Source organism: Euprymna scolopes, chromosome 38, assembly GCF_053919585.1.
Source record: "Euprymna scolopes isolate OS-2025 chromosome 38, ASM5391958v1, whole genome shotgun sequence".
Lineage (NCBI taxonomy): Eukaryota > Metazoa > Mollusca > Cephalopoda > Sepiida > Sepiolidae > Euprymna > Euprymna scolopes.
The window spans coordinates 80,618,407-80,641,275 of NC_136519.1; the positions used below are offsets into that span (position 1 = coordinate 80,618,407).

Below are 22,869 nucleotides of genomic sequence, written 5' to 3' on the forward strand. Positions count from 1 at the left end.
ATGGAGGTACCCCCGTAATAATAATAAAGGGTTGGGTTCGAGACTCCTAATAAACGGTTCCCAAGTTCGATACAAAACACCTGATGAAGGCCGGAGGGCAAAACGGCCGAAACGTTGTGACGATAACAACCAAGATGAGGAAGTCAGTCCGACAATCTCAATCAAGGGTATTGAGATTTGGGAAAATCTTTGTAATCGGTTCTCGGCCAGAAATTTGACTGTTAAGGGGTCAAAGTACAACGATTTGACCTTTGAAAACTCTACCAAACTCCCCTGCCAATTTGGGGTCTAAACACCTGAAATTTTAGATATAGGTTCCTTGGAGATGGATCTAACTTAATAACTAGATTCGAGCCCAAGACAATAAATTTTAAGGGGTCATAATAGGGGTGAAAGTTTTAAAAATTGACCGTTTTTTGCTCAATATACATCACCAACCATCTGGGCAACGCCGAGCTGAAATGCTAGTATATATATATATATATATATATATATATATATATATATATATATATATATATATATATATAATCTTTACTTGTAGCCAAATTAAATATGGAAATGTTCATATCTTTGGCTGTATAGGAGGAAACTACATGAAAATTTGCAGGCTTTTTGAAGATTAAAATACTATTCTATGTTGAAAATTTTATAACAATTGGTAGAAAAGAACTTATATTTTCAAACCAAGAAAATATACCGTCTACTTCATAACATCTAAGAAAAATGCGATTTTACTCAATTTTCCGTAACAATGACTTTTAACTAGAAATAAATTTCTACTCGATGATTTTTCGTAATTCTTGGATATCTTACTATTTTCAGTATGACAATTAAGAACGTAATCTTGTTTTTGCTTAAAACGACACATTAAAAAAAAAAAAAAATAATCGATCCGTCGACTCGATCTCAACAGGCCTCTTTTAAAATTATATGAGACGATTTCTTCGCCTGAAAGGCTGTTTAAGAGCTAAGCGTGTTTACATGTCAACCATCAACCTTCAGGAGAATATCATTTTCGTAATTGATTTTTCCAAGTACTACGTCACAGGTCCTTGCAGAGTTCGAAAAAAAGAAGAAGGTCGGAGGTTACATCGACCGAAACGTTGTGAAAATGACATTCAAGATGTGGATAGTAGTCCGAAAAAAAAAAAACATGAGGAATCCGAAAAATCGAAATAATATAAATTTGGGGGTCAACCGGCTTTGCCCAGGCATAAAATACGCTTAAATATGATATTTTAATCCGTCAAGATTTCGTATATATTATTATAGAGTCGTGATTTCAATATTAAAAAAAAAAAAAGAAAAAAGTATTTTAGTGCCATCAGCTAGAATCGAAACCGAAACATTCAAAACTGGTGACGTTTACCAACGTGACACGCATATAAACTGATTAAAAATCAAAAGTAACTAATACGAATGTACAAAATGTATAACGATCTTTTCAATTTCGACCCTTTTTTTTGACCCCTTAAAAAGTATTCTAGCCGGCTAAAGACCCATAAAAGAATGGTCCGTAAAAAAAAAAAAAAAAAAAAAAATCCAATCATTTGAGTGGAATTTATTATATATATACATATATATTAATAAAAAAATATCAGTCCGTAATTTTTTGATTGGTACGCCATGTGAGAGAAGGCAGTTTGCTAGGTGAAGCAAGCCGTCGTTCATGCTGCAGCGCACGCACGTAGCGTAAACGGAAGCTGCAAAATGGTGGAAAGTTATTCGTGGGTTCGGGGGTTAATACCATGCAAACGGCAAATTTGCCCCAAGTTTGACTATCAGATGCGTTGTTAGCGACCTCAATTACTTATAAAAAAACAAATTAGAGTGGTCGGTGTTCTGTAGTAGAGGATCTGGATATTTACCAAAAAAAAAAAAAAAAAAAAAAAAAAAAAAATCCAATCATTTAAGGCCTCTAGCGCCGCTCTGCGTCTTTTAGTTTCGGGGGAGATAGAGTTTGAAATGGAGACAGACAGACAGATATATAGCAGTTTATATATTAGATTATCTACCCTAAAACCAGTCAGCGTTTAGAAAAGGTTATACAAAAACAATGTAAAAATTATATGATATGATTTCCTCACCTGTTAAAGGCTGTTTAACAGTTAAGCGTGTTTGCACGTCCATGTCGTCGGAGAAAGAAGCTTTTCTTGGCTGGCACTTTTCTATTAATGTCAATTAACGAGCAATTTGCCCAATCTTCATCACAGTTCGTTTTTATAAGGATGACTGCTTCTTCTTCTTCTTCGCCGCCGCTAATTAGACTCTCGTTTTTTAATTGCCGAAGAATGGCCATTGTGTTGACGAGCGACAATTAATCCCATTTTATGGCACCAAGCAAAAATTATAGAGAGAAAAGAACGGCGGAGAGCAAAACGATTCAGAGAAGCAGCGCATGTGATGGGCGACGATGACCTACTGGGTAGAACCGAGTATAGAATTTAATATAATATAGGAAACATTAATTATATATACTGGATAACTTTTTACGACTAGCAGGTCAGCCTAGCTTTGCTCGGGCCCTATATACTGTTCATAACTTTATGTGTGTGAGAGATTGTATAAACAACGTCGCAGCTCACAAGAGCCATGACAGTCAACGAACCGGAAGTCGAAGACTCGAGTTTCGCCCTCATTTGGGCTCATCAGTTAGACACATCCAAACTCAGGATTCGAAACCCGAGCATCTAACTGATGAGCCCAAATGAGAGCGAAACTCGAGTCTTCGACTTCCGGTTTGTTGACTGTCATGGCTCTTGTGAGCTGCGACGTTGTTTGACTGTGGAATTTATTATATATATATATATATATATATATATATATATATATATATATATATATATATATATATATATAATTTGAGGCTGCTATTTTCCAAAGGTAGGGTAACCGGTGAAATATAACGAGGTCCATACAAGAGTGCTCAATACAGAAGTAGAGCAGGTTACATTTGTCTTTACATAAGCAGTAGTTTGTTGCTACACAGTCATGAGCATGTTTCGGTTTACTAGTATTTACTAACTAGAGACCTCATCAGGCAACGACCTTTATTTTCGAAAACGGAATTCTAAATGAAGAGCTCTTCATTTGGAATTCCGTTTTCGAAAATCAGGGTCGTTTTTGCATCAGCAAAAATATTGGGTGTTTTTTTTTTACTAACGATTTAAAACTGGTAATATTATTCCATTGGCGTTTCCTTTGAAAGTTTGTATATATCAACATTTTCATACATTCATAAACTACATTGGCCATACAAACGAATGCTTTGACGATGGTACTTACGACTTTTAGAAGGCGAACCATTAAAAGATACATCTGCCTTACTAAAAAAAAAAAATGCTCGGTTTATTTTTTAGTGTCTTCAAAAAAAACCAACCCCATATTTTTGCTGATGCGATATATATATATATATATATATATATATATATATATATATATATATATCGCATATATATATATCGCATATATATATATATATATATATATATATATATATATATATATATATATAATGTAAACAAGTGGTTTGAGCGCTTTAAATGTAGTGAACGAATGTTTGTTTAAAATAGACATTTGTGGAGATTATTTACGGGCGCCACTCCCGTGGGTCGATTGCCAACGTGATGGTCCTAGGTTCAATCTTCGGTTTGGGAGAAGTGCTAGTCTAGCCGCAGTGATGAGTTGTGATACAACGAAACAGTAATGTATGTAGATGACTAAAAATATCATTCATATATATATATATATATATATATATAAATATATATATATATATATTTGTAGTCATTCACACACACACACACACACACACACACACACACACACACGTATGTGTGTGTTTGTGTGTGTGTGGTATATGTGTGTGTAATATATGTGTGTATGTCTATGTATATACGTATTATGTGTATGTATATGTACACACACATATATATATATATATATATATATATATATATATATATATATATATATATATATACATATATATAAATTACTGTGTTTAGGTACGTTCGAATAATTCAAGTATCTATATTTAAGCTCCTAGATAAAGACTGACGTAACAAAGTAGGGCTTTCTGTATAGTTCCGTCATTAGTCATGGTGTCAGTTGAGCTATTTTTATAAAATGCCGGTAGGGCTGTGAAGGTGGGGGCTGGGTGTGGAAGGGTTAGGGGAGGGAGCCGAGAGATTCTTGTTCGGTTGCGTCACAAGCAAATTACTTGGTCGAGTTGATGAGTATTACTAGTTTCGAAGGTGTTTCGGATATTTGTAAACGGTTCTTGAGGATTTTTTTTTTTGATAAATAAAAATGAAAGTAGCGTAATGAAATTGATAATGGCACGGAATAAGTATGAATCCAATAGATTTCAAAGCACACATTTCGCTTAGGGATGTTGGCAACCTTCATGTGGTTTCTTCTGTGAGTAGTTGAGTCAAAATAGAATCGGAGAAACCAATGCGAATAATGAGAGAGTCAGGATTGGAACCATATTGATTGATTGCAAATTTGGGGGGAGGGGGTTTATCGCCGTCATCATGAAGGATCGGAAGAAAAAGAAGATGAAGAAGTATAGAGATAAGAAAAAAGAAGGAAAGTAAAAAGAAAAAAAAGGACGAAAGAGAGAATAAAAAGACACAGGAAAAATAGGTAGAAGAAAAAGGGACGGAGAAGAAAAGGAAGAAAAAAGAGGGAGAAAAAGAAAACGAAAACAAAGAAGAAGAAAAAGAAGGCGTAAAAGAAAGGAAGTCAAACGAAAGGAGAAGGAAAAACAAGAAGAAGAAAATGAGAGAGAAAAAGAAAAACAAGAATTAAATGAAAAACAAGAAGAAGAAGAGGAGGAGGAAGAAGAAGAAGAAGAAGAAGAAGAAGAAGAAGAAGAAGAAGTAAGAGAAAAAGACGAAGAACATGAGAATAAAAAGAGAGAACGAGAAAAGAAAAGAAAAGAAAAAGATAGGAGAATGAAAAATCATAAGAAGAAAAAAACGAAGAGAAGGAGGAGGCGGAGAAGAAGAAGAAGAAGAAGAAGAAGAAGAAGAAGAAATAAAATAAAAAAACAAAGTGACCATGGTGAAGTGGATATCAACGTAAACTAGTAACTTAGGCGTTCCAGGTTCGAATCCAGTCCATCCCATTGTACCCCATACTTATAAATGCTGGCAACCTTCACATGGTTCATCTCTGAGTACCTGATTCAAGATCGAATCGACAAAACCAATGCCAATCGAACCTGTCAAAAATCGATGATGATTCATACGAATTGATTTGATTTCATCGCAAAGAACTCATATTAGGGACGGGCAATAAAGATGAAAGCAAAAAGCGATCCCGTGTCTGCGTTTGCTTTCTTTGGGAAAGGCACATAAGTTATAACATAGTTTAATTTCGCCTTCAGGCAAGAATAAAAATGTAGTATCTGTTCAGTCTCAAGAAGCTATCCTCCCTATTCATTACCTCATAATTTCACAGAGATCGGTAAGTTTAACTTATGTCACCAGAGTTGAATTGTTAGGAAGCACAGCTAAATACAGACAGACAAACTCTACTTTATATATATATATATATATATATATATATATATATATATATATACTTAACTTTATATATATATAACTCTATTTTATATATATATATACTTAACTTTATATATATATAACTCTATTTTATATATATTATATATATATATATACTTAACTTTATATAATAACTCTATTTTATATATTATATATATATATATACTTAACTTTATATATATAACTCTATTTTATATATATACATATATAGATATATATATTATATATATATTATATATACTTAACTTTATATATATAACTCTATTTTATATGTATACATATATATTATATATATTATATATATACTTATCTTTATATATATATAACTACAGTCTTATTTGTAGTATTCCGAATTTTACTGGGTTAATATAATTCAGTAATCGTTCATATACCAATAAATTTAATCCAAAAAGGAGAGAATAACTTAAAGTAAGCGATAAAATCATCATATTTCAAAATTGAGCATTCATATACTATTTTAACAAAAACCAAGACTTCAAGAAATGGGTTGATATCAACAAATAGTGTATTTCATTGTTAGTTACAATTGTTTCAAGACCATTCAGACAAATTCAAACATTATGTCGTTTGAAAATTTTCACAAGAACAGCCTTTCTTCAGATTTATTGAATAAAAATGCACTTTTACAATAAAACATTATGAAAACATTTCCCTTATAAGGAAAAAAAAACAAGCGAAACTATTTTACCTATATCGCATACTTGCAAAGTGTTTTTTAAAGATTTACATATTTACCTATTTTCGTATCTCTATTAAAAAAAATTAAACTAAATATCATACAATGTTACCACTAATTACCTATGCCCATTTACTATGTTTTATAAATACTATTCATTAATTTCTTAAATTAAATTTCTATATTTCCTTAGTTAATTCAAGCAAATTCCTGATACGAAACTAACATAGAATCGTAACGATATAACTTTGTTGATTAGTCCGGAGTAAAAAAATAACATTTTTTAAAACATAAGTTAAATTTCTTGTGAAAGTTTTCAAACGACATAATGTTTGAATTTGTCCGAATGGTCTTGAAACAATTGTAACAAACAATGAAATACACTATTTGTTGCTATCAACCCATTCTTTGAAGACTTGGTTTTTGTTAAAACAGCATATATATATATATATATATATATATATATATATATATATATATATTGTATTAGTAGTAATTATTTGTTTGTTCAAAACAAAATTTATAAGTGTGTCATCCAAAAGAGTGCTCAATGTTTAGACAGAGCCAAAATAAGTGAATTTAGTTTACAAACAAATGGCTACACATAAGCATACATGTTTCAGCGAAAACCCAGTTAGGGAATCGCTTCGTCAGGACTAGGACATCTCTGTTACAATGAGGTGACCATTAAAACCTACGTTAAACGATTATGAAAAGTATAGTAGGTATATATATATATATATATATATATATATATATATATATATATATATATATATATATATATATATATATATACTAGCAGGCCACCCGGCGTTGACAGGTCGTAAAATACGCACAAATATATTTTAATGCATACAGAAACTGAGACATGTGCATGCAAGGTTTATATTTTTCTTTAACTGTTCACTTCACCACCACCACCACCACCACCACCACCACCACCACCACCACCACAACAACAAGAAGAAGAAGAAGAAGAAGAAGAAGAAGAAGAAGAAGAAGAAGAAGAAACCACACACAAAAAAAATGTAGAGTAGGCCTCGACTGGTGCTGCATCAAATAGTAGTGAAGGGTCAAAGAAGATGGGAAAACTGACGAGAAAAGACACTAACCAGACCTCCACTGGATAGGTGCGAAGAGACTTGGACTATGCTATCGAAATTCCAGTGGAGACTAATGATCGTTGCCAGCGAGAAATCAATGACAGAGTGACTGTTGCGACGATGCAAATATATTTTCAAAGGTGATCGAAAAAGATGGAGAATATTGGATAGCTGAGGAAACTTGTTGTCACCCAGATTCCAGGGAACGCCATAAGTTATTATCACTAAGTAATAGCGGATGGTAACCTGTGTGAGAAATCTAAAGACACTGAGTCAAGTACGATTACCATTAGGTCAGCTTGACACGATCATTAAACATTATATTCAAACCTACTTATTCTTAACATAGGTAATCTGCCGTGTGAACGATTTATGCATGCGAATTCATAAAACAATAGACAAACAACACTTCGATGACACCCCACATACCAAATTTTCAATTTTGACCCTTAACAGTCATTTTTTCCGGATAAAAATCGATTAAAAAGTTTTCCACGTGTCTGAATACGCTATATACCAAATTTGAAGTTTGTAGATAAAAATCGTTGAGTATATAGGTTGAGAATTGTCTTCACACGCACACACATACACACGTACCTTTTCACTTTATATATATATATATATATATATATATATATATATATATATATATATATATATATATATATAAATTATATTTATTTATATTTATTGTTTCAGCTACCCGGCCGTTTTTTTTTTGGCCGTCTATAGCTTCCTCAGATTTTTACAGAAATGTTCGTTATTATGGGATGAAAGAGTGAAAGAGTGAATGAGGTAAGGGGGGGGGGCGAGGAAGCTACAGACGGCCAAAAAATAAACGGCCGGGTAGCTGAAACAAAAATGTAACTTAACAGAAAGATACGGTGATATAAAATAAAACGTATATATATATATATATATATATATATATATATATATATATATATATATATATATATATATATATATATATATATATAACGTTATTAATTATTCCAAAACCAGAAGATGCATCTAATTCATACTCATAATATTTTATTCATCTTTATGAAGTACGCCTTACACTTGTTTTGTTGAATAGCGAACATCCACTAAACATCTTATCAGAGACAGATGCATGTTCCTTAAAACGAGTTAGATTTTTTTTTCTTTTGAATGACACAGGATTTGCTAAAGGAAAAAAAATGTAGATATAAAGAAATATAAATATTTAAATTCTGCAAAAATATAAAAAGACTTATTGTAGTATTTATAACCCCACCCCACCCGACAAAAATAAATAAATAAATAAATAAATAAAATAATAATAATAAATAAGCACACTAACACCTGAAAGTATCCTGTACCTCTATAAGGCCACCATTCGCCCATGTATGGAGTATTGTTGTAACATTTGGGCTGGTGCATCTGCTACTAGTGTCTCGCTCCTAGACAAGGTTAAAAAAAGAGTCGCCAATCTGATAGGCCCTGAACTGGCATCTAAGCTTCAGCCTCTGTCCCATCGACGAAACGTTGCATCCCTCTGCCTTTTCTACAAGTATTTTAATGGTGAATGCTCTGACGAACTGCAGACACTTGTGCCCCCACGACGTAGACACCCTCGACAAACCCGACAGGCAGCTAAATCCCACTCCCACACAGTAGAGATCCCTAGATGTAAAGGTTCTTTCTACTCCAGTAGTTTCTTCCCCAGAACCGCTAGACTCTGGAATTCCATTCCAGGTTCCTGCTTCCCTAACTGTACTGACATGCAGAAGTTCAAGTGCAACGTGAACCGACATCTTGCTGCCCAAATCTCAACATAGTGCCCCAGTAGTTGCTGCCCCTGATAGTAGCTCCCTACACCAAAGTGGCAATGCGCCTTGTTTGGGGTGAAAATGTAATAAAAAAAAAAGTGAGAGAGTCATCTTATAATGTCATATTTGGTTCTAAAAAGATTCTAGCCATATTTCCGAGACTTCGTATTTAAGTTTTAATTAAAAATTTAAACAGATTAATTAAAAATTTAAACAAATTAATTAAAAATTTAAACAGATTAATTAAAAATTTAAACAAATTAATCAAAAAGTTAAACAAAACCCTAGGAGATACTATTTCTTAAATATTTTTTTTTTACAAGGTAGTCATCACTTATCAAGGCCAGGAAGCCACTTGGGGATAAGGGTTATTGTGTGTACAGTAACCAATGGGATAGTATACAATCGTTAGTATTGGAGATCTGATAAAGTGTCTTACTTAAGGGGGCGGTTCATCAGGAATTTGTTTATGTTGGACTTGAAAACATCCAGGTTGTAGTAAGGTGGGAAGCAGGCAAACGGAAGAGAGTTTCACAGGCGTGTACTCCTAAGAAAGAAGCTTTGTTCATGGAATCTACGTTTTGGTTTTGGCACAGATAAAGAGTGGGGAAAATTTTTGACAGTGGTTTCAGCTAGACGAGTGTTTATCGTGAAAGATCGGCGAGGGGGGGGACTAGAGATTGGAGATCAGACAAGCACTTGCAATTGAACTAACGATAAAACAAAGACAGGCTCGCAACGTCTCTCCTGTGGGAGAAAGGTTGCAGGGAAGAGAAAAGGGCACCCCCCACTAAGCCACGAAGCCTATTTTGTACTCTGTATTTATAATAAAAATAATAGCCCCAAATTTATCTAAATTTATTAGATAATCGCATGTTCTTAAAGCATAATTCACGAAAATAAAACAACTTACAAAACAAATCAATTGATATTAAATACGTTTTCATTCTCATAAATAAATACCCCTACTTATTAAAGAGGTGTTATTTCTAATTTGCGCCATAGTAATATTTTTTATGTATTTATTATCTCCGTTGTTAGCATAAAACAAAAAGCATTATTGCTGATTAAAATCTAACTGCCAAGCTTTACGTTAAATTACTCATCCAATTAAAAAACGATCAAGATTAAGAAAGTATATCTGTGTTATCCCCCTCGAATTATTTAAAATTTGTTTTCTTAACAAATATCTTAATAGATGCAAAAAAAATAAATACGATTTATTTATACACGTCTTTTACGCAAACTATGACATAAAACTTAAAATTACATCATCATTCAATGAGAAATCAATCCACATTCGAAAATCAAGAAAAACAGATAATTATTTGTTAATAGCTAGAAATTTTCATATATATATATATATATATATATATATATATATATATATATATATATATATATATATATATATATATATCGGCAGTAAAATGAAAGGCATATCTTATTTTTCTTTTATGAATATTATTGGAATTTTTTCCTTTTTTCCTTGTACACATTTTTGTGAATTTTTCCATGGACTTCTGCCTTTGGATTACGGGATTTTTGGATTTTACTTGTGCAAATGAAATTCAATTAACTTTCTTGGAGTTATATACTTGGATTTTACCGTCATTGGATTATTTATCTTCCATCAGACTATCCATTCATGTGTAATCACCCTTTTCTTCACCATATTCCCTCTGCTTCACTTTCTTTGTTTTCAAGTAAAATCTTTGACTTACTTGTTGTTTCATCAAATACTTTTGCATGAAAAATCCGATCCCGCATATTGCTAATTTCTACCCTCTTATGAGAAGGAAAGTATTTCTTCGAAACTCCGCGGATTAAGGACTATCCATCTAGTGTTTCCTTTTCAGATTAAATATGTTTTTAACTCATTTCAAAGTGTTTTTTAACATGTTTTATTAACTGTTTGCTCGTATATATATATATATATATATATATATATATATATATATATATATATATATATATATATATATATCACTCTAAATGACGTTAAAAACATTTAATGAAATACTGGATCCAATATACTATAATAAAAGTGTCGACAGTCGATATGCTGGTTGTAAATTCGATAAGAGTCTGTCTGTGTTTTAGTCTAGCAACACTTAGCAACTGTGATACAGTGGAACAGTTCGTCTGTGCACACTTAGCACTGATTTCATAACTGAGTACAAGTGTCGACTGTCGATTAGTTGGTTGTAAATTTGATAAGAGTCTGTCTGTGTTTTAGTCTAGCAACACTTAGCAGCTATGATACAGTGGAACAGTCTGTCTGTGCACACTTAGCACTGATTTCATAACTGAGTACAAGTGTCGACTGTCGATTAGCTGGTTGTAAATTCTAATAACAGCTCTAATGAGTTCTAGTCTTGCAACACTTAACACTGGCCGCCTGTGGACACTTAGTTATCCAATATAGTATAATAATAAATACGAAATCCGCATTAATCAAAATATCATATTTAAGCGTATTTTACGACCGGGAAATGCCGGGCACTCTGCTAGTAAAATTACAAATGTATAACACTAACCAAGCGTTGATTTATTATACAATTGATATTGATCTGCACGACCAAACTCCATTTCTATGACTATAACGGAAGAATTTACCCAAAAATGGATGACCTCAACATGGTTTCCATAATTGAACCGACGTTTAGTAATTTTTACATGTCTAATTTTGGAAAGAAACTATTTAATACAATCACTGAACCCGCCATCTATCCCTCCTACGTAGACGACATCCTTATTCCAATAGACAACAGCAATGAACTAAAGCAATTACAAAATATCTTTCAAATAAACTCTGTACTCACATCCACTAATGTAATATAGTGCGTGTAGGTGCGTGGGAAGATATCAGCAGCAGCAAAGGATGGCTGGCTTGCGAATAGATTAGTGGCAGATGTAGTTGCAAAAAGGCGCATATGCAAATTAGGAAAGGTGTGCGAGAAGAAAAAAGAAAGAAAGGACAAGAAATACACCACGTGGGGCGAGAAACAAAGTGTTGTGTAGCGGGGGTTCATATTGATTTGGTTGTGTTTGTTTTACTGCATATCAACCCTTTTCAGGTTATTTAATGCCAAATCCAGTGATTTTGAAGAAATGTTTTTTTAATAAAATATATTTGTTTTTTTTTTCAAGTCGGTTTCTATTTAACCCATAGTTGGGACCCTAACAAGTATGACCACTCCGGGTCATAGTGGACCTGGGAGCAATGGTAATTAAAGGGTGGCTCCACATTCTCCAAAGCCCGCAAGCTGGGGCCTCACCATCGGATATAGTTTAAGGTCATATCCAGGACCGGTTCATATTGAAGACACATATATCTGCTTACATCATGATGACCGCGATGATAATTTTTTATCATATTATTAATACGGAGCTGACACATTTATACAATAGTTTTTTTTAACACAGATAGAGGGGAGATACTTTAGGCTATACAAAGTTCATTTAAGATGATGATAGACAAAACACCGTTCAATTGTAATGACGACACAAAGACAAACAACTACAAAATATAGATGGTGATTCTTTATTCATCAGCCGGCTGATTGATTACTCAGGAATTCAAGCTTGTATGGCAACATCGTCTCCTCTTACCTCTCCAGCTCTAAGGGCATCGCTGTCCGACTCTCGTCTCTAACCGACTCTATCACTTTGACTGTGATTCTCTAACTCCGAACCCTGTCTCAATATATTGAGAATATCCCTTCTTTATGACGTCAGAGATCTGCTGTTCCACGGGAATAAATTTCACGTGGATATTACATATGTCTGTTCAAGCACACTTTTGGAAAACAAAGAATTCCCAATTTTAATTGTTCAATATTTAACCTATTTTAAAGCATTAATTATAAGCTCGTATTGTCCATTATCTTAACTGACATATTTAATATCTAGTTATTTCTAAAAGCATAAACAATTGATTGAATTGCTGACATAAATAATATTTAGTTATTTGCGAGAACAATGTGAATCGTTCTGCATTCCTAGGATTTCAATATCTGTTATCTTTTAACACTTGCCTACTGGGTTCGATTCTAGCCTTTTCCTAATATTATTTTCAACTTATCTAGTTTTGCTTTCTTACTTACTAAGGTCTATCCCTTTCAATAAAAAAAGTTGACGTCGAAGGAAATGGACGTGTAAAGTCGAAGCTGAGAAATGGCAGGCTGTGACCGGCCTGAGGTCGGAGAGGAAAAGTGTACGCTGGGAAAGATGGACGATGCTTAGAGACTTTTAAGTTGGTGTCGAGATGGCGGATAAAGAAAAAAAAAACGGTAATAAACATTACACTACTGTGCACCCTATTTTTCGGATCCAATGGAGTTAATATTAATAAGTTATCTGATCCGGGTTTAAATCCGATCAACTGGTTATTTTGAACTTATTACGGTCGATGTGAGGTCGGAATAGAAAAGTATACACTGGGCGAGATGGACGACGGCGAGAGACTTTGAAGTTGTGTCGAGACGAGAGGGTTAGGGTTAGGGTTGGGGTTTTAAGTTGTGTCGAGACGAGAGGGTAAGGGTTAGGGTTAGGGTTTTAAGTTGTGTCGAGACGAGAGGGTTAGGGTAAGGGTTAGGGTTGGGGTTTTAAGTTGTGTCGAGACGAGAGGGTTAGGGTTAAGGTTAGGGTTTTAAGTTGTGTCGAGACGAGAGGGTTAGGGTTAGGGTTTTAAGTTGTGTCGAGACGAGAGGGTTAGGGTTAGGGTTTTAAGTTGTGTCGAGACGAGAGCGTTAGGGTTAGGGTTAGGGTTAGGGTTTTAAGTTGTGTCGAGACGAGAGGGTTATGGTTAGAGTTAGAGTTAGGGTTAGGGTTTTAAGTTGTGTCGAGACGAGAGGGTAGCGATAATAAATGTTTTTGTTAAAAAGAAAAATATGCCTACCCGGATTTTTATTTATTTAATTTTGTTTGTTTGTTCCTTTTCTACGGTGCCAGATTGCGTGGGAGTCCAACAGAAGTTTGAATTGTAAAGATTACGGTTCAAGCGTAACGACACACTTAAAATAATGAACAAAACAAGTGTTCGTTTCTAGACATATTTACTGACTCCAAAACTCATTAGCTCTCCAGAAACCCCCCCCCCAAAAAAAAACTACGTTCATTAATTCTTGTATTACAAAAGCGAATGTTCATACAGCTATACAGTTGCAATTATAAAAGAAAATCTAATAAATCGGGCTGAATTTATCTTCCCAATCAGAAAAATAAGAAAACATTAAACAGGTTTTAATTAAATATAAATTCCTAAATTACTGGTAGATGAACACATCAAATAGATCATTAGAAAAGTAGATAAATTTAGTCCCAAGCAGTTAAACAATTTAGTCTATAATTGTGTTTGACTCGCAGAAGCTCCCTAGATCAATCTGAGTATAGAATCTGCGCGTGCAGATAATGTAGGCAAATGTTGGTGGGGACCGGACCTGTAGGCGTGTCAGAAATTTCGTGAAAAATATTGAATAATTCCACCCCTGTCTTTCCAAGCTTATAACTACTCGAAAAATGTCATTCAAGCCCTAATTTCTTTTTCAATTAAAGGAGCAAGGACCAAAGTTTCATTAAAAAGCAAAACAAAAAAAGACAAACAACGAGTTTTTTTAAAAAAAGGTTTTACACTTCAGACTTTACAGGTAAATTTCTAAAAAACATTACTTTTTTTGTTTTAAATTTGAATATATCATTTATTGAGCTTTTACCTTCAATTTATGATATATAACACTTTGGTGAGTAAATTAATTATTTACTTTTTACTAGACATTTGAAAATGGGGGGGGGGCGTGACTAAAAAAACGTTTTTCTAAAATGTTATATTCAGTTTATTGGAAAGAGCATAAAATTTCACATTGACTCTGAAAATATCGTAAAAATAGAATCAATAGAAAAATTTTGATAGATTTTTAAAGTTTAAAAATTGAAAAATACTGAACTCGTAAAATTCGATTAATTTCATTACTATTTTTAAAAAAAATAAAAAATAATATTTCTATTACTTTTTATACAACTTTAATAGTTTATTTTGGAAGTATAATCCATAAAGAAAATAAACAACCCACTTTTAAATGAGAAATTACGAGTTTTTTTTTATATTTTATTCGCAGTTTCGTGTTAGGGGTGTCAAATATTCCTACAAAAATTCTGATACATCTACTGGATCTGTTCTGCTGTTTTTTTTTCTAGCCTGTCTCTTAATCTCCGCCAGTCTTCTCCTTTGTTTTATATTGTTTGGTACCGAATATGATGGATCAGTACCAGAGGTACCGGTCCTCCTCTGTTGGGTGAATGTAACAATTTCAGTGTTTTTCAGGTTGTTTTGAGTTGGTCTTTGTATCGTTGTAGAGGGCGGCCGATGGGGTTTTTTTTCCTGCAGCTCTGAAGACAGTGTTTGTGGAGGGAGCCTGCTCTTATCCATGCTGAAGACGTGCCCCAACCAATGGAGCCTAAGCCTTATGATGTTGGCCTCAATACTTACTGCAGCTATTTCCTCTCTCTCAAGGACGCTTGTGTTGGATGCGTAGTAATACCATTTGATGTTCAGTATATCTCAAAGCTTTTGCTGGTGGAATTTTGTTTTTTTTTTGCGATGCACAAATACACACGTATATATATTCTAGTTTATTAAGATGCTCGTGCATGCGCGTACACACACACACACACATACACACATACACACACACACACACACACACACACACACACACACACACACACACACATATACACAGATGAAGACTGAAGGATCGGTCGGAAATTATGTACTTATAAAAAAAGTTTTTAAATTTTTTTTTTCATAATATTATTTTGTATTCCTGCACGTCACCAATTGAAAACGAATAAAGTAAAGTTATAAGCTTTTATACTTTTCGTTTTCTTTTTTATACATTTCCATTCATATATATATATATATATATATATATATATATATATATATATATATATATATATATATATATATACAGGGTGTCCACAAAGTTTGGCTACAAAATGTAGCCAGACATTGTGGAAGCATCCTGTAGATTATGTAGCCAGACTTTGTGGCCACCCTATATATATATATATATATATATATATATATATATATATATATATATATATATATATATATATAGGGTGCCCACAAAGTCTGGCTACATAATGTAGCCAGACTTTGTGGACACCCTGTATATATATATATATATATATATATATATATATATACCGATAAGATGAATAAAATCAGATTAATCGTTTATTATAAAAAAATTCAAAACTTCTAACCTCATAATTAAAAATAACACCCCCAGGCAAAAAAAACAAACAAAAAAAAAAACAAACAAAAAACTTAGAATAAACCAACAATAGTAAAACTTTTACATTGGATACATCACTACAACACTTTCCAGAAGGGTCATATTGCATTCTTTCTAACTCCAGTTCAATCTGACAGCATTTAAAGGAAGACGGCTGTCCCTGTTCACAATTTAGACAATTTTACTTAATAACACAAATATTGTACATTACGACTCCAACGTGAAAAGAGCGAAAATTCTATAAGCATTATACGTAAAGACAAGACACTCTAAAATAAACAACATTAATTCCGAATCTCTCAATGATTAGTAATTGACTTCAACAAATATATTTAGCTGACGAACAAATTCTACGTTAAACTTTTAAAAATATTTTAATATATTGTTTAAATATTGTAAATTTTGATAGGCCACGCGCCTAACACGCAATCACATCCCAAATATGGCATCTTATCACTAAGCCTAACCCTAACCCTAACCCACTTGAAATAAAGCTATAAATTACCACACAATTCAAAGTCAGCAGGCATGAATATGCCAGACCAACACCCTGCCTGCACGTTTTTTTTTTACATGGGTATCACCACTTACCAAGGCCTTAAAGTCACTCGAGTAAACACGCAATGCTGAATCTTCTATGGAATTCCATTTTTTCTGACATTAGGTTGCCATGCATAATTTGTTTTAAGTTTTAAAAAAAATCAATTTTTTTTTCTAAAGAGTATGCACATAAAACGATTCAATATCAAAGATCGCGTAAATGTCATAAAACACAATTGCAACTACTCTTTTGATTTTTTCGAATTTATATAATCATGCCCAAATTCTTTTTTTATTTTAATTTTAAAGTTAATGAGTTCTTATTCTTCTGATCAGCCAGGGCGGAAATTATTAAAAAATTGACTTAATAATTATATGATTGTTTCCGCGCTACGAAACAAGTGCTGTCAAGAATTGAACATTTTAACATGCTGAAAGGAATAAAAGGTAAGATGAACAACAGCTTGGAAGTTGGAATATAGAGTTTTTTCCATAATTTTTAAAGTGTTTATGTTGAGATTTAATTGCTTTTTCGTATTTTTTGTTTGTTGAGTTAGTTATGAAGAGCGCATTGTTTCTGTAAAGCCCCCTATAATTGGAATTGACTATGGAGTATTTTGTGAATTTCACCCAAGAGGTAAAAGCCCACTAGATCTGTGACCTGACTTGAGTCGGTCGAACCTATTAAGATGTTCAAATTGTCAGGGGTATTGTTTCTTGTCCATAATTTATTATCAACACTTATTATAGACTTTCTAGCCTATAGTATTTGTTTGGTTTCGTCTTGAGTTATATATGTTATTTTCCGGGCGATTAAAAGGGATTTATTTAAAAGGATTGGTGATATAGCTGGACATATGATTCTATATCGAAAGAAAGAAATTTAACGTCCTTTTTGTTTTGAATATTCGAAAGCCATTCAATGACTTGGTTTGAAGATTGCCATGGTGGGTATTTTGATACAGATTTAATTTTAGGGATAATTTTATCGAGGATGTTTTTACTTACTAAGCCTATATCTGATCGTGGGGGACAAATGAGTGCTATTGAAGGGTTTGTATTAAAATCATCCTTATGATCTTTTAAAGAGAATCTTGGAGTACCTGGTACTGCTTTTTCAGTATATTTGTCTATTTTAAGTGTTGCTTCTTTGTTTATTCTATGTAGTGTAGACCTATTTGTTGTTTTATGATTTTTATTAAGTTCCTGAGATTTTTATCTTATACAGAACATGGTATAAAAGTTTCTAGTTTTATACGCCGGAACTATTAGTTTATTTTTGGTGGCTTTTTGATATTGATTTAGAGAATTTATTTATTTTTTAAGGCTTTGGGTCACATATGTTTTTGTTATTTTTAAATTTATTATTTTTTAATTGGATTAACTAAATCGTTTTCAAAACTTTCTTTGTCCTTTTTTTAGGGATTTTGCATGTTTTCAGGTTATAGAATTTCATCGCTTTTTTGTGCTTCAGCTCCCTTGAAGGGAGTATTTTCCAGTGCGTGGAGTTGTACATCAATTGGGCAGTTTATTTCGGTATGTTAGTTTTCGAAGTAGTAGACTTTCCATCCTTACGAATGTATCAATACTTCCAATCAAGCTATTTAAATATATATTTATCTATACCTATCTATATATCTATAAAAGTGAAAGTGTATGTGTGTCTGTGTGTCTGTGTACATTTCCCTACGCAATAACTCTGTCAATTTTCAGTCTACAGACTCAAAATTTGAGATATAGAGCATGGAGATTTGGAAAAATCTTTGTAATCTGCTTTCGGCCAGAAATTTGGCTGTTAAGGGGTCAAAGTTCAACGATTTGACCTTTGAGAACTCTACCAAACTTCTCCGCCAATTCTGATTCTAAACTCTTAAATTTTTAGATATAGATTCCTTGGAGATGGATCTAACTTAATAACTTGATTTGAGCCCAAACAATAAATGTTAAGGGGTAATAATAGGGGCCAAAGTTTAAAAAAATTGACCTCTGCGGTCTCTACCAAATTACTCAACCAATTGTTGGTCTAAACATTTAAAATTTTACATAAAATGTATCAAACATAGGACAAGCTTTTTAATCGTTTTTTTTTTGCTGAAAATTTGGCTTCCATGTGTCAAAGTTCAAAAGAGTTTACCTTTGCGATGTCTTGCAAACTATTAAGCCAATTTTGGGTCTAAACATTTGAAATTTTACATAAAAGGTATTCAGCAATCTTTTTAATCAGTTCTTAGGCGAAACTGGTAAGATGTCAAAGTTTACAGAGTTGACTTTTGCAGTCTTTACGAAACTCCTCCGCCAATTTTGTGTCTAAAGACTCCAAATTTTAGATGTAGGTTACTTGGACATGGGTCAAACATTTTAATTTATTTTGAGCCCAAAACAATAAATGTTAAGGAGTATAAATTAGGGTCAAAGTTAAAAAAAAATTGACGTTTGCGGTCCCTACCAACTTTTCTCTATGGTAGTTAAGGAAGCCTATTATATATATATATATATAAAAGGCATTACTGTACATATTGACACTTTTTATGCACATAAAGTTATGAACAGTACAAAGCCGGGTAGAACTGCTAGTATCTACAAAAGTGAAATTGCCTGGTTGTGTGTGTGTGTGTACATTTCCCTACCAAACTACTCTGTCAATTTTCAGTCTACAGCCTAGAGATTTGACATAAGGTGTATTGAGATTCGGGAAAATCTTTTTAATCGGATTTCGGTCAGAAATTTGGCTGTCAAGGGGTCAAAGTTGAACGATTTTACATTTGAAAACTCTACCAAACTCCTCCGCCAATTTGGGGTAAAAAAACCTTGAAATTTTAGATGTAGGTTACTTGGACATGGATCAAACTTTTTAATTCGATCTGAGTCCAAAATAATAAATCTTAAAGGGTTAAAATTAGGGTCAAAGTTAAAAGAAAGTTTACCAAATTACTCATCTAAAAATTTGAAATTTTACATACAGTGTATTCAGGCATGCAGCAAGCTTTTTAATCAGTTTTGGGGCGAAAATTTAGCTGCCAATAGATCAAAGTTGAAGAATTGACCTTTGAACACTCTACCAAACTCCTCTGCCAATTTTGAGTCTAAGCACTTGGAATTTTAGATGTAGGTTAACTGGATATGATTTAAATTTATATATATATATATATATATATATATATATATATATATATATATATATATATATATGCATATAAAGTTATGAACAGTATATATGGCTCAAGGAAAGCCGGGCTTAATTGCTAGTATTTAATAAAAACACAAAATACTACAATGATGCCCTTAAAAAATCAATATATAAAACACAAATAAAATATAAAAAACAGAAAAATACAAATTATATAAAAAATACGATAATTATCATAAACCTAGCAAAAATGTAACAACCTATAAAAAAATTACAAAACTTAATCCAACCACAATACATATACAAATTAAACCACACACACCAGGAAACGTAAAAGTTGACATAGAGATACCCTGTGGTTTAACCTCTCCTATACTCTAAAAATATTAAAACAAATATAGCTAGAGAATTTTTCAAAATATAAGAAAAACTTTCAAATATTTCATGAAAGCACTATCAAAATAGTTTAGCAATTAGCAATAACAACAAAAAATATTAGGAAAATACAACATATAAATATATAACCTTTAACAAGCCGTAACTGTAGAAAAAAATATATGTCCTTTACAATAAAAACTATTATTTAATAAAGAAGAAAATGCTAAACACTTTTTGTGATAACGTAGTGGGTACGTTTTGTTTTGTTTAGCGAGAAATAAGAACACCATCTAAAAAAGGAAGCGTAATTTACAGCGTCACAGTAACAAAAAGATCCAAATGCAAATTCTAATAACAACCAAGTTAATCCTATGACACAGACTAACACCAACACACAATTTTTTTTTACACAGTGATCACCTCTTATCAAGGCCCGGAAGCCACTCAGGGATAAGGATTATTGCAAGTACATTACGTTAGTGTGGAGATTTGATGAAGTGTTTACTTAAGGGGGCGGTTCATTAGGAATTTGTTAACATTGGACTTGAAGACATCCAAGTTGTAGTCCGGTGGGAAGCAGGCAGACGGAACAGAGTTCCACAGGCGTGCAGTTCTAAGAAGGAAGCTTTGTTCTATGGAATCCGTTTTGATTTAGGCACAGATAAAGAGTGGGGGGAAACTTTTGACAGTGGATTCAGCTAGACGGGTGTTTTCGTGAAAGACTGGCGAGGGGGGACCAGAGATTGGAGTTCAGACGAGCACCTGCCATGGAAATAACGATAAAACAAGGATAGGCTCGCAACGTCTCTTCTGTGGGAGCGAGGTTGCAGGGTAGAGAAAAGGGCATCCCCCACTAAGTCACGAAGTCTATTTTGTACTCTGTCAAGGCAGGATAGGCTGTTTTTAGCAGCTCCTGCCCAGATATGGCAGCAGTATTCCGTCCTTGGACGTACTTGGCTTTTATATAGATAGAGAATTGCATCAGTAGTGAGATATCTTCTGGAGAGGTAGAAGGATCCCACCATCTTTCCAGCGACCTTGGCAACAGACTTGATGTACGTGTTCCATTTCAGATCAGAAGTAAAGGTCAAACCCAGAAGCTTGTCAAAACACTGGGCCTCACCCAGACGAGAGCCATCCATCACAATTGATGCCAGATGGGGATCAGAGCGTTGATGATGTAAGGATAGGAGTTTGGTTTTGGATGCATTAAAGGTAACCAGCCACATCTTCTCCCACTGAACCACGCGCTCGAGATCAGAGGAGAGAGAATCAGAGAGACCTTTGTCATTTACAGCCTTTGATGTGTTGCCGTAGATGGTCGTGTCATCAGCATAGATGTCAACGAATGATTTAAGTATGTGTTTAGGGAGGTTATTGATGTAGATCAGGAAGAGAGTTCGGCCCAGAATTGACCCCTGAGGGACTCCAGCATTTATATTGCAGGCCTCCGATTTTTGTCCATCTACCACTACTCTTATGAGCCTATCGGAGAGAAATGATTTAATGATTGAGAAAACATTTCCAGTTATACCGTAGCTGGAAAACTTGTGAAGTAGACCCTTATGCCATCAAGACCCTATCAAATAACTTAGTGCAACCAAACGTCTTCATAATTGAAAAGAACAGAAAAGTAACATAAAGAACATCAGGCCCCATAAAATACAGAATCTCCACACATAAGCACTCTTTCAAAAACAGATCCTTAAAACCCTCTAACAAAATATATTTGGCACCTTAAAGATATGAAAAGCCCCTTTATTATAAAATGGAAAATACTAAGCTGTTTTTAAACATATAAACCTGGTGACAAATCTTGCACTCTTTGTAGATTAAAATCTCTGTCTATAGTAAAATTCAATGACAATAAGTCAACATGTTTAAACCGAAAAGAAGAAATATTATCAGAATGCATACATAGATGGGCAAAATATAATAACTATATCCCTCCCTACAAAACAAACAATATAATAATTAGACAAAAATAGAGCGGTAATCCAATTATATTATTATTATTATTATTATTATTATTATTATTATTATTATTATTATTAATAATAATAATAATAATAATAATAATAATAATAATATCATCATCATCATTACTAATTTTATTTATAAAAATAAAATAAATATTACTATTAACAAAATATTGCTTCCCGTACATAAAAATTTTAAATTAAGATGTAGACATAAACTTCATTCTAACGAAATTATTTTTCATATAAATTTTTAAAAATATATAAAAAATAAAAATACGTATATAAAAAATACATTCTTACAATATGTTAAATATATATATTTTATATTAATATAAAAAATATTTTAAAAAATAATTACTA

The 22,869-nt window shown here is 32.9% G+C and overlaps 1 protein-coding gene across 2 annotated transcripts in view; it reads right to left on the minus strand.

Annotated features, from left to right (window-relative positions):
* LOC145263214 (dual specificity protein phosphatase 14-like) overlaps positions 1-22,869 on the minus strand; it is a 106,988-nt gene that overhangs the window by 63,565 nt on the left and 20,554 nt on the right. Inside the window, exon 1 of one of the 2 annotated variants that reach the window (XR_013864492.1) lies at positions 2,091-2,571. The exons of the other annotated variant lie outside the window; for it this stretch is intronic. The gene's annotated coding sequence lies outside the window, so the exon portion shown is untranslated. Of the gene's footprint in view, positions 1-2,090; positions 2,572-22,869 lie in introns of those variants that run through there. 2 annotated transcript variants of the gene reach the window in all.